Genomic DNA, 18503 nt, shown 5'->3' with positions numbered 1-18503 from the left:
GATTGAATGATAATTTCCACCCAAATTATCACCCGGTTGCTGCAATCAAAATCCAAACGTCTTAGCGTCTTCTTGTGAATGCACCCAAACGACGCGCTCATAAGTAGTATATGCAACAAGGGAGGAAATAAAACGGTTGTCCCACTTTTACGGCGTCGCACAGACAGGGTACAGGTTAGGCGCGGGAATTATGCTACGAACGATCATACAACATCATCCGCACAGCATCACACACGGGCCTCGTTGGCCTCGCGTTGGCATATTCTCGTGAAAAGGGATAGATTTTCCATCAATAAGTTAGTGCTGCTATGCTATACGGTACCGTTAAAATGTCGGCTTTAGTTTAATGGTGCGCGCTTCATGCATTAGCGTTGCTATCAATTTTAGTTTTGCTCGGCTGAAACCTAGCTCTAATCCGAGAACAATACCTCTACACAAAAGCGTGTCAATCCATTCACTCGTTGGTGTTAAAATGCAAGAATAAAAAATGCATTCATTTTATTAGTATTATCTATTATGTAAGGAAATGAAATATTGGCTGAAAGTTTTCAATATCGCTGCAGAAAATAAAATATATAACAGCAAAACACTTTCGTACTTAGACAGTGTACAAATGAGAAAATTTATTTTGATTTTGACATTTTTAGCAAACCCATAAATGCAAATCGGAGCAGTATCAATCAATCCTTCCAACATACAATGTCTTCCTCGTTGCTTTGTAAAAACATTGTATGCAAAAATTTGTCCTACAAACATCAATTCAATTCAATCAATTGTAATCAATTGAAATTGCAGGACTAAATCGTTATAATGAACGAGCCAAGCAAACAACGTGAGCTTTGTTGCACTTTCATTACAGTTATTGTGTCCAACTTCGGTCATAAAAGTCACCGTAGCCTGAGTGTGTAATAAACCCCAACATGTTACTCGAGAAGTCATTGAGGTCATTTTAAATGAAAGATCATTTTTAAAGACGAACCAACCGATTTCAAATCGGAATCGGTTGTACTAAACACAAACACGAAAAAGACAATCCCTGTCTGATTGTCACACTTAATTTCAATTGCATTGCTCATTTCTGTCGACTGTTAACCGTAAACAAGTAGAGTTAGATATAAACTTCTATATTTAAATAAGTTCATTATGAACCTGGTAAGTTGCACTTTTTACATAATCAACCCCTCTAAGGTTTAGATCAATAAAAGCACCGCAAAATTCACTGAAATGATCATAAATTTTTTGTTTCTTTTTCTAAATTTTAAAACTTTCTCGAAAATGTCTTCTTGTGCCATAATTCCTGCAGACCATGGCCATACATCATTTGGTCCCGAAGTTATGCCGGCGTTGCTAGGGGGAATGCGACATTGCTTTTTGAGATAACAAATGTTTGAACTTCGTTTGATATATGTTGATTTTTTAAATGAATCATCGACGGTAGTCATATCGGAGGTCACCCGGGGGAAGTCGTAATGCGTTAATGCTACATAACGCCATTTGCCATAAGGAACCACTTGACACAATTTCTCAAACATCATTTCATGACCAAATGGTCGCTTATCTAGGTGACTCAAAGTGAGACGGCCGCGAATGTTTATCAGTGACCCACCCACAGTGGTCAAATTTTGAAAAAAACGTGGACATTAGCAATTGGGTAAAAAATGCGTAATTTTTCAAGGGTGGTGTCTTCAGAGAAGTTTAATAATAAAATATAACGCATCTTTCTGCACTATTAGGGTGACCGTGAATTCACCTATTAGGGTGATATGAACTTTTGCTTTTTAACTAATTTAAAAAAAAATTATTTTTCAAAAAGTTTTTTTGAATATCGCAATTTTTTTTTTATTTATTTTATAACTTATTAAATATGCGTCCTAGCGACAAACAGTCTTCAGTGAAAATGTGTATTTTAGCATACTGAATAACTTTGTAGAACACTTGAAAGCAGTAAAAAAATTGTGTGCAAAGTTTTTCAACATAACTGATTTTTAGGCGCTCTTTTTTTAACACATTATATATCACAACCGGTAAGAAATAGATTGTTGATGTATTCTGCAAAGTTGCTTATTTTAATGTGCTGTGCAACTTTTTGTAGAAAAAAATTTTTTTTGAAATAATATTTAAAAAAAAAACAAAAGTTCGTATCACCTTAATAGGTGAATTCACGGTCACCCTAGTAGTGCAGAAATATGCGCTATATTTTATTATTAAACTTCTCCAAAGACACCACCTTTGAAAAATTACGCATTCTATACCCAATTGTCCGCGTTTTTTCAAAATTTGACCACTGTGCCACCGTCGGATACGCTATCTACTGGGCGGGAGGCGGGAGGGGCAGCCTCTCACCGACGATTCACTAGGTTTACCGACTATGAGTTAGTTTTCCTTAGTCCTCGCATGGATTAGCTCCTGACAAACAATAATGCGGCGTAATCCAGCTAAATTAACAATTATGCCAAAAAAAAGTTATTTTCTGATAATAACCATTATGCCAAAGGCATTTATGTCGAATGGCATAATACCAAACAGCGTTATGCCAAATGACTTTTTGCTATATAGGATAGCTCCGTTCACATTAGTTATTTTGCTATAGCTACGAGACATGGTACGCGCCATTTGAACCCGGGGAACACGAAGAATCCGGAACCGGTACCGATATCTTTCCTGATGACTCCTTGATATGCCTTGATGCTTTACTTTGATTGATACATTTCGAGACACCTGATGTGATGTTGTTTATTAAGTGGCATGCGGCATATGCGGCGCTTTCACTATGAAATTATTCCGGAACCTAGGCTATTCGGGAACGGAGGCAATCCGGGACGCAGAATCAGTGGGTTGTCTTTCTAGAACTCACCAATGGATACTAATAGCTCCTAAAATATGTGTTTATTCCACTTTAGATCCAAACCCGGAATGGATTTCAGAGGCAATTTTCTGGAACTTTACTTTGGTTTACTAGTTTTAGGGAGGAAACTAATTTAAAAAACTTAAAGTGGCATAAAACTGTCAGAAGATGGAACAGTGAACGTTTCAATCCGTGCTCTGTGACGAATAAATTACGTCCTGTATAAACATCAAAAATCTGAAATGCAGGAGCGGTTACTGCCACTGCGGTTGTTTGCTGGTTGAGCGGAAAAATGTAAAAATTGTTTAGTTTTTGCAGACAACCGAAGAGAAATTTAGTTGCAGGGAAGCGAACTTTTGTGCTTTCTTAGCTATCATTTTGTGAAATAATCTTTGCATTGGGACAATGTGACAATATTTCAAAACAAACAAAAATGCGCTTCCGAATAACTAAATTTCTTTTCGGCTGGTCTTCGAAAACTAAACAATGTTTACATTTTTCCAATCAACCGGCAAACAACCGTAGTGGCTTCCATAGTAACCGCAGTAACCGCTGCTGCATTGAATGTCAAAACCGAACTGTACCCTTCAGAAACTTGTACCCATCAGCCACCATTACCGCCCGTGGAAAGCTGGATAGTTTGCAAGCTAGTATCTAGGCTACTTCGATGGCTTTGCTGGAAGAAATGTCAAAATAGTTAACGAACGTCAAGGTGCGTTTAAACGGGGCAATTTTTTGGCAACATGTGAAATGCAACATGTGGTATGTGACATGTTGCAAGTTGTTGCTCAATGTTGCTTCTGTTGCCACCTGAATATTTGTTATACGTTGCCATGTTGCTTGGAAACATCGGCCAACAGCTTGGAAACCGTGTGAAGTTGCATGCCATATGTTGCCAATCTAAACACACCTTCACTGTTGTCAAGCGATGGCACCTTCACCTTCAGTAGAGTACACAGAACGAAAAAATGAATCTCACATTCGACGTAAACTGAAATCCGATGCATTTTTCCATTAAATAAAACGTAAATAGCCTTACCCGTCTTTAAAGATATATTTTTACAAAAATCCACACGTAATAAACAAGCCTTTAAGTGACTTCACACGTAATTTTATATGCTTTACGATGTTCCATTTATGTGCAGGTCAGAAGACGTAAAACAACAAGATTTTTTCGAAGTGTGTAGGGTTTGCTGGAGGCTATTGGAGAGACGCAAATATAAGGTAATGTAGTATAATGTGCCCCCCCTTAAGAATAAATGGATACATTTCAAAAGGGCTTCCCAAGATTTTAACGTTATAATAACGAATATATGTTATTTTTCTAGTTGAAAATCAATTACAACTGTTTACTTCCTTTAATATTGTGGGATAAAAATACTACGAATTATTTAAAAATGGCGTCTAAAGTGTGGGTTTCCCGTCTATGCGGGCAATATGCCCCAGCTGCAGTACAATACACTCCACGTTGTGCTTTAAGCAGTTGTGCAATTGATATGTTTACTCTATTTTGTAGAAAGTTAAACTATCTTAGATATTGTCAAAATATTGTATTTTCACATAAATTAAACCTCGTGTCGGTCTCCTGGGATAGCCTTTCTTTTCTACATGGGGCATATTATACTGCAAGTAGGGCATATTACCCCACTTTGTTAAGTAATCTGCAGTTTAACTGGAATTTTGACGTGGTTGATAAATTATTCCTAGCACTTTTATTGTACAATACTAACTGAGGCTAATAGTGGCCAATAGCCTATCTAATATCTATTTATCTGTATTTAAACCCTCATCTGCAATGGGGCATATTGCACCGTCGCAAGTGGGGCATATTGGCCGCATACGATATGCCGGGAAAAATATTAAATAATTAAACAAACTAAGAGCCACCGGTTTTTCGCCTGAGATAATGCTTTAGAGCTTCACTTTACGCAATCGAATCGCAACAACAGGATATTTACAGATTTTACCCACAAAAAAGCTTACAGAAACGATGCAAAGAATTACATCCGAATCTGTTAAAAAACAAATTTACTTTTGTTTTGGGTTGACAGCCAGTGACAACTGTCAAACTTGCATAGTAGGCTGTTTTCATCAAATTTTAAAGTTTCTCATTAGTTTCGCATTTTAATTTGTGCAAGTTTGGGAATAAACGAGCTAGGGCGTATTGCCCACCTGTGCCACATTATAGACATGTCCCCCTACACGTGAAATGTGTGCTCGCATTAGCAGTTGATTTGCATCAGCCATGGCGACAGCAGTCAAGCAACTACGCTCGTATCTCTGTTCGTACTGCCAGCTTCATATCCGCCGGATAGGCCGATCCGGCATTTACAAATTCCTCTCACTTTTGAAAAAAAAAACCTAATGCGTCGAACACTGGTTCTAGCGCCCGACGATGCTGTGCGACCGTATAGTGCAGACCGTCGCACAGTGGGACGGGCTCAAAAATAGTGAGACATAAGTAATAGCATCGAAACCGTAAGACATAGCGTAATAGTTGCTTCAGAAAAGTTTCTTCATTCAAAAAGCACTTTCTAGTGGTGAAAAAATATTTGGACATTAAGGTGGCCCTAATCCGATACAAAAAATATTTTCTATATTTTAATTCAGAAATGATTGCTACCCACAGAATAGTTGTAGTTAAACTATTTTCGAGAAACTTTGTTGAATATTGAAGATTTCTATCTCTTACACGAAAGAAGTTTTAGGGCCAAACTCTTGAGGACACCCTTAAAACAGTTTTTCAATTCAGCTCTTTAATAACGCTTCGTTTGCTTTACAAATGTTCTAAGAAATTATTATTCACATTCAATTGCACATTTTCGTCGAAGATAATAGAGCTATATCCTTTTCCGTTTAGAAGTTATCACTGGTTTTTTAATTTTTACATGTAATTTTAAGGGGGTATATCTCGGGGGAAAGCAGCTATGAGCAGCTAATCTTACTTGTTTTCTGTGAATCAATTTATGATGTATCCCACCATGTACAACTTAGGTCGGAACATTTGAGAAAAGTTATCATGAGGGCAATAGTTTTTATAGCTGAAAACTATGGAAACAGTAGTTTTGTACCGCTTTCGCATGTTCTCTGAATTAAATCAGCAAATTTTGTAACGGTAATCTGGTGACCAGATACAAAACCTGTCAATGCTTATGTCAATTGTTTTTTTTTTTGTGAAAAACTAGTTGATCTTAAGGTTTCCATGCTGTTACTTATGTCTCACTATTTTTGATCCGTCCCACTGTGCGTCGATAGATCGGAGTAACCGGCCAAATGGTGAAGAAGTACCTGGACAAAATGGACATTTTAAGAAGAATTACACGAAGGACGATGTGGTCCTTTGGTCGGACCTGACCTCAGCCCCTTAGGCCAAGAGATCACTGGAGGTCCCCCAGCTGCGACCGATACAAAATTTTTGGGTGAACCTCAAACGGAGCATCGGCTCCAATAGTTTCGTAGGCAAAATGAAGAAGCAGTTGATCAGCACGATAAAGCTGAAGACCATGTCGTCATCTATTTTGTTATCGGTCATGGCGACCGTGGCTAGCCGGTTAACGAGCTGGTAGAGAGAAAGTGTGAGATATAACACTCTGCTCTAACAGGATCAGTCATGAGTTGGCACAATGGCATGTTTCAAATGAAACACCAATAGCTGATCATTGCTCTATATATTTTGGTCATTTAGGTATCTCCTTTTCGCAAACCGAGATTTCCCGACTGGGAACTCTTTGAGGAGGAACTCGCGACGAAATTTCAAGGATTCGAACCGACGATTGAGTCATCGATCGACTTGGATGTGGCTGTAGATATCACAACAACTTTAATTGCGGAAGCTTTTGAAAGAAGCTTGCCCGCTAAAATCTATTAAAACGACTAGAGGAACATAATGGTGGAACTCTCCTCTCGCGGAACTAAAGAAACGATGCAGGAGAGCCTGGGATGGACGTCGTAGGGATGGCGTGGAGCCATTCAAGCGGGCTACGATCTTCAATACGCACGAGCTGGCACAGGTTCTGCAGCAACGTGTCGAGTTTCGGAGAGGCAAGTCGACTTAATAAAATACTGTCAAAATCCAAAGATCATCAAATTAATAACATCCGAAGTTCGAACGGCGAATACTGTTCGAATGACAATGAAATCCTGGAATGTCTCTTTTATAGTCACTTTCTTCTGCAAAAACGTGTATTTTGAGTCCTTCAATAATCGCCTAGAACCATATATTTCTGTAAAATGCAACCAACTTAAGCTAAGTATGAAAAACTAATTTTGAAAGAATTTCCAAAGAAAATGCTCTATAGCTCTGCACTCGATAGGAATAGAAATATCCTTTCTTTGGCAAAGTTGTCAACCTTTAAATTTTCCATAACTTTGCCGAAGAAACCATGTGTTTATTTATTTACACAAAAAAATTGACGTGCATCGAGTCTTCGGCGAACGCGAAACACATAAAACGTATGCTTGCCATCCTCTCATTTGTGTGGTTAGAGACAAGCGAAACCCATACAAGTTTTTAGTACTCGACTTAAGCTGTAAGATGAAGCGCTGATTTCATAAATCTGCTTGCCCCATTTTACCCCTTGGGCTCGTGAAGCTATGGAAACTTAAAGCTTTAATATGCGATAACTCAGCAAGTAAAGGTTCAAGCGATTTGCGGTCTTCTGCAAAAACGTGTATTTTGAGAGCTTCGATAATTACCTGCAACATTGTATTCTTGTAAAATGCAACTAACAAAAGCTAAGTATAAGAAAACCAATTTTTAAAGAAGTTTGAAAGAATATGCCCTACGGTTCAGCACTCGATAGAGATAGAAATTTTATTTCTTCAGCAAAGTTGCTTGTCTTTACAATATTTACAACTTTGCCGAAGAAACTATGTCTATATTTCGTAACACAAAAAAGTTATTTTTTTGCTTTCATTATAGTAAGCAATGACGAACTTTCGACAAATTTAGATTAAGGGGGATATTCATTCGAACAAAAGTGCTGAAGATCATAAATGATAAAATGAAAGCAAAGGACGCTAGGAAAAAAGTTCCGCTTTTCGCCCTTTTGGACCACTGTGCGTCGTGGTTGTTCCACGCCGCGCTGGAACGCTTATGTGTATGATCGTTTTTCAGCCACTTCCCGTGGACGGATCATTTGAAAATTAGTATCAAAATAAGCGGAAAAGACTGCAGAATCCAAATCTGAAATAAATAAATGATCTAAATAAATCTTCTCAGAACGCGCCTCATTTTGGAGGCTTGTGGGAAGCAGTGGGTAGATCTAACAAAAACCATCTACTAAAAATGAATAGAGAAACCCCTTTTTCATCGGAAGACATGATCAAATAACATTCTAGGCTTAGGTGGAAGCATGCTTGAACTGTGGCTCTGAGCATTTTTTAAAACTATCGTACAGCCTTGGTTCGAAAGGTAGTAGAATTTTATGTAGTTGTAGTCAGATAGACGCAGATGTAGTCATTAGACGTATTTCACTGAAAGAAAATTTTCCGATTTTCACTGATTTCAAAGCAAAGCATTGATGCTACATTCCTTTTTCGAAACTAGATATTCTGTTTTTGTTCAACAAACTTCTCGGTAAACTGTTAGAGAACAGCACGATTGTGAGGCTAAGGCCAGTTGTTTACTGACTCTAACAGCCTCTCCAGGCCGAGATTCGAACATACGAGGATTAGTATGTTGAACCAGGGTTGTCCCTCCCCGAAGTCAACTGGATTCCAGGAAAAATACATATTAACTGGAAAAAGCTTTCCATCCACGGTGCTTTGTGCTTGAGTTACAGCCAAAGAAATGGATTACCTACGAATGGTCGAAACACAAACGGCCGAATCACGAATGGCCGAAACACAAATGGTCGAAATAACAAATGCCATAATATATCTAATGGCCGAATCATGAATTTACTACTGACACGATCAATATGCCTCGCACCCTATAATAAACGTAAATCATTCGTGCTTAGGGGAAGAAATAACTATCAATTATCTATACTCTATCTACAAAAATAGAAAATAAGACGCAGAGTATGTCTTGTTTTTCTGAAACTAAGGTTCAGAATTTACGAAAAATGTGTTGTTGATTTAGATTTTGTTTGTTGATTTAGACATTCCGGAAAAATTCGGCCTTTCGTGATTCGCCCTTTCGTGATTCGGCCATCTGTGACTGTTGTTGGAAATCGGCCATTCGTGATTCGACCATTTGGATTTCGGCCATTCGTGATTCGACTATTTGGATCTCGGTCATTCGGTACCAGCCCAAAGAAATAACGACCGAATTTTTCGGTGGAACAAAAAATAGAACTGCCGTGAATTTTTCACCATTCAAAGATTAGAAATCGATTAATAAGAAAAAAAAATATTGTGAACTTTTTTATGGACCACAACGTAGTTTCACCAACATTTTATTATTATAGTACTACTTGGTTCAAAATTTTTGTAATAAGAGACGTTCAAGAGAATCAAAAAATCAACAGCAACAAACAGTTTTAAAAAATGTTTTACAGTAATATTCCGAGTTTGTCAGTCCCATATTGAATTTTGGACTGACAAAATAGGGAAACTGACAAAATCGGGAAAAAAAATCGGGATTTTTTTTTCAAAATTCAAGACTTAAGAGCTTAACCCTCAATTGGTCAACCGAAAGCTCAATGAACCGGGCGTAGCACACTGGTCCAGAACCTTTTTTGGTGCACATTAGCTTTGGGCGGGAAAACTTGGTTTTAGGTTTATCGAACCTTTAGAAGAGTTTCTTAAAATTAAAAGTTCTATCGTTCAGCGGTATTCAAATTTTGATTAATCCCCCTAAAAATGCAATGAACAATTTATTTTTCTTCAGTTTCAATATATCACATTGATGTGTACTTTGTAGATTTTACAGCATATTACTACAAGAAATTATGCTGAAAACAGTAACCTTTTATCTCTTCAGCAAAGATAGAAAAATCCTATTTCTCATGCATGAAAAATCGTTAAAATCAGTTTTGCTATTTTAGCTATTTTTGTAGTTGTTGTATGACTTTTTCATGTTTCACAAAGTTGTACAGATAGTAAAAATACACAACATTGCTGAATATAGTATTCCTCTACCTTTGCTTGTTTAGGAAATATAGAACTTTTACTATAAAAATACTCTAGTTTTGACCCCGAATTACTCGCAAGAAGCCATCATTTTATTCAAAAACTTTCCTCAGAGAATCAGAATACTTTCAAGCAGGCTGAAAAGTATTATAAATAATGTTTAAAAGCACAAAAGTTGACCAAAATTTATAGGCTGACAAAATCGGGATAAAAAGCTGATAAAATCGGGGGTAGACAAAATTGGAACATTACTGTATAACATTTTTCAGCATAACTTTTAAATTGAAGGTCCAAATCCTAAAGAAATTTGCTTTGCTACCAAAAACGTTAAAGTTTTCCACAATTATGAAACTCGATCTGCCAATGCCAATACTTTTAAACGTTTAAAATGGTTTAGTCCTCGGTTCATACTAACAGAAACCGATTATTTTGTGTACAGCTCCATGCCATTAGTTTTTTTTTACCAGTGTTTATACCTTTGTTTTTACTACAACAAACAAAAAAACAGTGAAAGTACAAAAACGCTAAGCGGTACACCTTTCATCAGCGATAGAAAACACCAAACTATGTTTACTAGCCCGAATTGTACCGAGCAAGTAGGTCACCAAACACAAAAAGGCCGTTGCCCGTGCTAGCCAAGCCACCAAACGCAAAACGATCATTAATCTTAGCTTTTATCTTTTAGCCCAGAAAATTCATGTACGAAATAAAACATAGTTAGTGCCTTCAGGCACTTATCAGTCGAACATTTCACCACCACACCGCACCGTGTGCTCCGGCGTAACACAAAAACCCTTTTCTCGCTTCATCACAACATGCGCGGTTCCCTTCAATTTTTCGATTGGCTGCCTCTCGCTAAGCCGCCAACCAACCAACCACTCGGCGCGCGTTGCACCACTTTTACCGCCGTCGATTTTCTGTAGTTTGCTTTCCTAACCAGCTTAATCGGTACAACTTAGCGGCATTTTCAAGCGGTATTTTCCTATGTTCCTTTCTACAGCCATAACTTTCAACCAGTTAGTACTGTTGTTCAAATAGTCGTTCTACTATCTTCTTCCTTCCACCACCGGTTTGATATCGTTTTGATTATTTCTTCTGAGAATTCAAGTTATCATCACTACCATTATCATCATCAACTTCAACATTATCATCATCATCATCATTCACAAAAGCAGCACCATCTACTCAAAAAAAAAAACTCGTCACGGATCGCAAACACGTATTTTTCCTGCTTTCTTCTTTCCCCTAAGCCGAGTGTGACCTCTAGCAATACACGTTCACTAAACCAAACCAGACAGCACAGCTCCAGCGCGACCGAGCAGGATAGGAACCGGAATCAGAAAAGCCCACCCGTCTCAAGCGTCCCTTGTCACACTTGTCGTCTCGCGGGTCCCGAAAGCGCGTGGTGCTACCCTGTCACGATTGCCGCCTGCAAAGCTACCGCACACGTTTGTCCTCTTTTCAGGTTTTTTTTGTTCGGTATCCGACGTAATGGTCCAACCAGGCAGAACACACACGGGACTGCAAAATTTGAATTCCTGGAGCGGGTCCAAGTCGCGTCGCGGTTGTTAAAGACAAAATATGTGGAGGATGTGGTTGGTAGAAAGAAAAACGGCAGCCTCCGGAATAGGGTCACTGCACTCTAGTAGAAACTATAGCGCAAAAAAAAATCGGCACAAAGCAAAATCACCTTTTTTCTCCTTTCTCCAGCGGCGGCGTCCACCACCCGACGAAAAAAACACACACCAAAAATCACGAATTTTACACTCAATTGACAATTTTCATTCGCACACGTTTCCAATTTCCCTGGCACTTGGCAAACACCTTTCCGATGATTGAGCAGAAAAAAAACACAACACTTTCTATACCAGACAATAGGTTCCACCTGCACCGAGCAAATTCACCACAAATAATATCAACAGCAGCCGAAGAGGTATCCAGCTGCCAGCCAGCCAGAAGTCTGAAACGATTCTCGCGAGTACCAAAACCTAACTGAGCCGCCCCACCGACGGGTCGTCCGACGGGAGCTAGGCTAGGACCGATCTCCACCGCGCCGGACAAAATCTCTCCGAAAGAGCGAATACGCATGCGACGAGCGAACATCGACAACGACCGAGAAAAAGAGAGAGTGAGGGAGAAAAGCCCCCCGACAAACTCGCTCGCCTGCTTTGCTTAAGCGGTCATCGGCGGGCTGCTGTAGGAGCTTATGATGGGTGGATTGAATGAAGTTCACCCAATAAAGCACACATCAATATATGCAATATGGTAAAAACTGCAAACGGAATGAATGCACCATATACCTCTAGCTCTGAGAAAGTGCAATTGTGTTCATTTGCTCCGCTCCTCCGTTCATTTTGTGTGCTTTTGCGGTAGTTGGCGATGGGTGGTTGATCATCTTCGATGCCAGTAGCACAGCAACACGGTGGGTTCGATGGGTGGTTTTATGTGGTACAAAAATTAATTGAAATTATTTAGCAAATATTTTTTTAAAAACATAAGCACAATGCTTCCGTTTTTTGATACGTTGAGGAAATTTGACATTTGACGCCAAATTTTCGTAACGAATTGATTAATGAAACACTGTGCTTAGGCCATAATGTACAACAAATAGAAAACAAAATTATATTATATCATGTTGGTCAATGCCGACAAAAAGCTATCAAATAGTTTTTAATAATTTATGTATCTTTAAAGCAATCAAAATTATGTCCAGCTATCCCTCAAAATAAAGTTAAAAACATTATATTTCTCATAAATATAGCCCTATCAGTGTTCTTACCAATTTTCCAAATGTGGCTTCCAGCACAACTGGAATGCCACCTGGAAGTTTACGGAATGGAAGCCAAGTTTGAACAATTTAAAACCAAAGATAAACGTAGTTAAAGAATAGATAACTATAATTTAGAAACAATTGGATTAACTGAAAATAGAGGAATAATAAATAGACAAAAAATATAAGGATAAAAACCGAGAAAAATATTAAACAAAACAATATCTAAACCAACTCGAACAACCAGACGCCCCACCCAGACACAATACAAATAGATTTTAATAATTTGCGGCAATTGGACAGAAAAACTGTCAAATTTCCGCAACATATTATAATCCGTATGCATTATGTCTGGGGCTCTAAACAGGGCTCCTAAACGGAATTAGACGTAATTAAGACAAAATCTAGCTAAATTAAAATGCTAAAACCACTAAAATGATAAAACCATTGAGATAAAAACTAGACATTTGCGGTACTAAATTTGGCTTTGTTTTATCTGACATTTAGTTTTCCCTTTCCTTTTTTGCAAAGCACACGCCTCGACGGCTTTACGCATACACGTCCATTTTTTTGTGTTCGTAGATAGACAAATGGTTTCTTTGGAAAAGTTATATAAAATATAAATATATACAAATTTGCTAAAGAAATGACATTTCTATCTCTATCGAGTGCAAAGCTATAGAACACTTTCTTCGGAAATTCTTTAAAAATAAGTTTTTCATATTTAGCGTATGTTGGTTGCATTTTACAAGAGTATATGGTTCTTGACGATTATTGAAAGACGCAAAACACATGTTTTTGCAGAAGGTTGCGAATCTCTAAGACCTTTTCTTACAAAGTTATCGCTTATTTAAGCTTTATTTTTCCTTAACTTCACGAGCCAAAAATGATAACTTTGTAAAGAAACGTCCTAGAGATTTGCAATCTTCCGCAAAAACGTGTATTTTGAGTCCTTCAATAATCGTCTAGAACCATATATTCCTGTAAAATGCTACTTACATAAGCTAAGTATGAAAAACAAATTTTTAAAGAATTTCCAAGGATAATACTCTATAGCTCTGCACTCGAAAGGAATAGAAATGTAATTTCTTTAGCAAAGTTGTTTACCTTTATATGCTCCATAACTTTGCCGAAGAAACCATGCGTCTTTCTACTAACATAAAAAAATGGACGTGCATCGAGCCTTTAGCGAACGCGAAACACATAAAACGTATGCTTGCCGTACTCTCATTTGGGTGGTTGGGGACAAGCGAAACCCATACAAGTTTATAGTACTCGACTTAAGCTTTAAAATGAAGTGCTGAATTCATAAATGCGCTTGGTCCATTTTACTCCATGGGCTCGTAAAGCTATGGAAATTTAAAGCTTGAATATGGGATAACTCAGCAAGTAAGAGTCCAAAAGATTTGCAGTCTTCTACGAAAACGTGTACTTTAAGAACTTCAATAATTGCCTAGAACATTATATTCTTGTAAAATGCAACTAACAGAAGTTAAGTATGAAAAACCACTTTTTAAAGAAGTTTTAAAGAATATGCACTATAGTTCAGCACTCGATAAAGATAGAAATTTTATTTCTTCAGTAGAGTTGCTTGTTTTTACAATATTTACAACTTTGCCGAAGAAACTATGTCTTTATTTCCTAACACAAGAAAGTTATTTTTTTATTTGCATTATAGTAAGCAATGACTAACTTTTGACAGTTTTAGATTAAGATTAAGTTCTGCTTTTCGCCCTTTTGGACCACCGCACTGAGCAGCGCCTTGCTGCTCCTTGAAGGCCACGCTCTTGACCGACGGATCTTTTGCAGCTTCTTTTTGTGTCGTCTTCACTCTTTCACTGTGTTCTTCAGCTTTGGGGGTTTTCGGCTTCTCGAGTTTAGAGGCCCTTTCGGTGTGTCCGACACTTCGGCAGTTATTGTCCTCTTGTCTTCACTAAGTGCGTTTTCCGCGGTCAAACCTCTAGCCTCTATGTTGCTGAGTTAGCGTTCAACTAAGCAAATTTCATGCAAAACACGTTAAAGATAATTTCATGTTCATCACTAAAGGTAAAGGTCATCGATTTTCGCCCTAATCTCCACTACTGCATCTCGGTGTGCGGAACCACCAAGCTTTGGCGTGAGCATCAGGGTCTGCATCTTACCATGCCCTTTTTCCTGCTTTGCTAAAGGCATACTACTACTTTTACTCGTCAGTGTAACGTTAATTGACACTGGTGATCGTTGTAGCCTTCCACTCCTAGCAAACAGGTTCGCCTTTTTGCTGTCTGCCCTGTCCGTCCGTCCTGTCTGTTCAACCTGTCCTGTTTGTCTTGTCGGTCTATCCTGTCAGTTTGTCCTGTCAGTCTGTCCTGTCTGTCTGTCCTATCTGTCTGTTTTGTCTGTATGTCTTGTTTGTCTGTCCTGTAAGTCTGTCTGTTTGTCGTGTCAGTTTGTCCTGTTTGTATGTCCTATCTGTCTGTCTGTCCTATCTGTCTGTCCGTCCATCCTGTCTGTCTGTCCGTCCTGTCTAATCTGCCTGTCCTGTTTGTCTTGTCTGCCTATCCTGTCAGTTTGTTCTGTCAGTCTGTCCTGTCGGTCTGTCCTGTCGGTCTGTCCTGTCGGTCTGTCCTATCTGTCTGTCTTGCCTGTCTGTCTTGTTTGTCTGTCCTGTCTGTCTGTCCTGTCTATCTGTCCTGTCTATCTGTCCTGTCTGTCTGTCCTGTCTGTCCGTCCTGCCTGTCTGTCCTGTCTGTCTATCCTGTCTGTCTGTCCGTTCTGTGTGTCCGTCCTGTCTGTTCTGCCTGTCCTGTCTGTCCTACCTGTCTGTTCTGTCTGTTCTATCCGTCCTGTTTATCCATCCTGTCTGTCCGTCCTGTCTGTCCGTCCTGTCTGTCTGTATTGTCTGTCTGTCCTGTTTGTCTTGTCTGTCTGTCTTGTCTGTCCTGTCTGTCTGTTCTGTCTGTCTGTCCTGTCTGTCTGTTCTGTCTGTCGATCCTGTCTGTCCGTCCTGTCTGTCTGTCCTGTCTGTCTGTCCTGTCTGTCTGTCCTGTCTGTCTGTCCTGTCTGTCTGTCTGTCTGTCTGTCTGTCTGTCTGTCTGTCTGTCTGTCTGTCTGTCTGTCTGTCTGTCCTGTCTGTCTGTCTTGTCTGTCTGTCCTGTCTGTCTGTCCTGTCTGTCTGTCCTGTCTGTCTGTCCTATCTGTCTGTCCTGTCTGTCTGTCCTATCTGTTTGTCTGTCCTATCTGTCTGTCCTATCTGTCTGTCCTATCTGTCTGTCATGTCCTGTCTGTCCTGTCCTGTCTGTGCTGTCCTGTACTGTCTGTCCGTTCTGTCTGTCCGTTTTGTCTGTCCGTTCTGTCTGTCCGTCCTGTCTGTCTGTTCTTTCTGTCCGTCCTGTCTGTCTGTTCTGTCTGTCTGCCCTGTCTGTCGATCCTGTCTGTCCACCCTGTCTGTCTGTCCGTTCTGTGTGTCCGTCCTGTCTGTTCTGTCTGTCCTGTCTGTCCGTCCTGTCTGTTCTGTCTGTCCTGTCTGTCCGTTCTGTCTGTCCGTTCTATCTGTCCGTTCTGTCTGTCTGTTCTTTCTGTCCGTCCTGTCTGTCTGTCCTGTCTGTCGATCCTGTCTGTCCACCCTGTCTGTCTGTCCGTTCTGTGTGTCCGTCCTGTCTGTTCTGTCTGTCCTGTCTGTCCGTCCTGTCTGTTCTGTCTGTCCTGTCTGTCCGTTCTGTCTGTCCGTTCTGTCTGTCCGTTCTGTCTGGCCGTTCTGTCTGTCCTGTCTGTCTGTCTGTTCTGTCTGTCGATCCTGTCTGTCCGTTCTGTGTGTCCGTCCTGTCTGTTCTGCCTGCCCTGTCTGTCTAATCTGTCCTGTCTTGTCTGTCTGTTTGTCTGTCCTGTCTGTCTGTCCTGTCTGTCTGTCCTGTCTGTCTGTCCTGTCTGTCTGTCCTGTCTGTCTGTCCTGTCTGTCTGTCCTGTCTGTCTGTCCTGTCTGTCTGTCCTGTCTGTCTGTCCTGTCTGTCTGTCCTGTCTGTCTGTCCTGTCTGTCTGTCCTGTCTGTCTGTCCTGTCTGTCTGTCCTGTCTGTCTGTCCTGTCTGTCTGTCCTGTCTGTCTGTCCTGTCTGTCTGTCCTGTCTGTCTGTTCTGTTTGTCCTGTCCGTCCTGTTTATCCGTCCAGTCTGTTCATCTTGTCTGTCCGTCCTGTCTGTCCGTCCTGTCTGTCTGTCTGTCTGTCGGTCCTATCTGTCTGTCCTGCCCGTCTGTTCTGTCTATAGAGCATGTGCCACTACAAATTATGGCTAGTTAGCTGCTCAAACGCAATGCACCTTGCGTACAAGTTAGCCGAGTTTACTCTTTCTTAGAACCACTCATTCGTTATGCACAAATCTCAAATCTCGAAGCACGAAGCGTGGACTTACCATGTTCTTCTTCAAATTAGCCCGAAGGAAGTTTAATAAGCTCTGATAGTTAGATGCATAAAACCCCAGAAAACAAGAGAGATTTGCTTGCGTCTCAATTGGTCGCAGAAGTTCGATACAAAAACCGAAAAAAAGGTTACTGTACATCACAAACTCCAAGAAAACTGTCATTACAACTTAGCTTAGGTTAGGTAAGTTTGAAGCGCATTCAGTTAGAATGAAGCATACAGCATTATTTTTTGCAATTAGGCTGTTTTTGATTGAAAATTTTAAATAATATCTATTGTTTGTAGGATTTTAAGTTTGATGTTAAGTAAGGTTTCGACGAACAGCCGAGAAGGTTGCCAACAATTCTAACGTCAAACTCGAGTCATTGATTATCTGGACGCTCTGTTTATTTTACAGCAGCGCTCCTAGTGGTTGGATCTGGAATTTTTTGACAGGTGTTTGTTTTGAAATGTGTTCTCTTTCAGTTCTAAAAAGTTCATCACGATTAATTTTGTTTCTAAGAAGTTATACTTGATGGAAGCCACGAACAGAAAATTGCTTTGGGATGCCCCTTTCCAGAACCGGCACTATCGATAGGATCATAGCAAGCGTCGAAGTTAAACTAAGGATTGGATCTTGTACTTGAAGGGATTGGGAACAGTTAGAGCAAACCTCGTCAAGAAATTCAAGAAGGATTTGCCTACGAGAAGATTTCTGATCGTTTTGGGCCAGTAAGCAACCTCCAAACAGGACACTAAAGTAGAATCTAGTGGCCAAAAGACGTGTCCGGAAGTTGTGCAATGAGGTTCTTACGTACGAAGGATGCATTCTTAGGGACAACGAAACGTAGGTGAAGATGGATTATGGGCAGCTTCCTGGACGAAAATTCTACAGAGTCACTGGGCGAGGTGATGTCTCTAGCAAGGAAAATTATTTTTGCCGATAAATTCGCAATAAAGCTTATGATCTGGCAATGTATCAGCAGCTGCGGACGAAAACAAAACCAGATTACGGGTTATTTTATTTATTTTTTAAAGAAAAACCTACATAATGGTTTTCCCACAGTGCACATTTGTCACTAAAACGCTTGACAACTACAACTTTGCTCTTTTGCACAGAAATAAGCTGAATCATTTTGTTTTGAAATGATAAACAAGCCAGCAACGGATAATGCCATGGCCTGCCTCGATCTAAATAACACAACTTTTGACTGTCCTGCAAACAAACGCAGCGAAATAAATAAACAGCTTCGGGATAGGCTAAACAAATAGATGAACTTTAACAACGAAATTGTGCCGAAATGTGCATGTCAACAGTTTGATTTTATCTGCAACCGCGCGCGTTGCGGTCAATAATAAAGTGGACAATGTTTTGCTTTTTCCCAATCGGACACGGAGGTGAACCAATCAAACGGGCAAACCAGTGCGACGACGGGAAA

General features: G+C 39.7%; 1 protein-coding gene across 1 annotated transcript in view; it reads right to left on the bottom strand.

The window, feature by feature from the left end:
- The window catches only part of LOC128744511 (protein phosphatase 1 regulatory subunit 14B), a 113783-nt gene extending 101972 nt beyond the window's left edge, over nt 1–11811 (bottom strand). Inside the window, exon 1 of the mRNA XM_053841573.1 lies at nt 11613–11811. The gene's annotated coding sequence lies outside the window, so the exon portion shown is untranslated. The remainder of the gene's footprint in view (nt 1–11612) is intronic.
- Between the last annotated feature and the right edge of the window lie 6692 nt (nt 11812–18503).

Source organism: Sabethes cyaneus, chromosome 3 (genome assembly GCF_943734655.1).
Source record: "Sabethes cyaneus chromosome 3, idSabCyanKW18_F2, whole genome shotgun sequence".
Taxonomy (NCBI): domain Eukaryota; kingdom Metazoa; phylum Arthropoda; class Insecta; order Diptera; family Culicidae; genus Sabethes; species Sabethes cyaneus.
The sequence above is the reverse complement of the archived record's forward strand: the minus strand, read 5'-3'. Positions and strand labels throughout refer to the sequence as shown.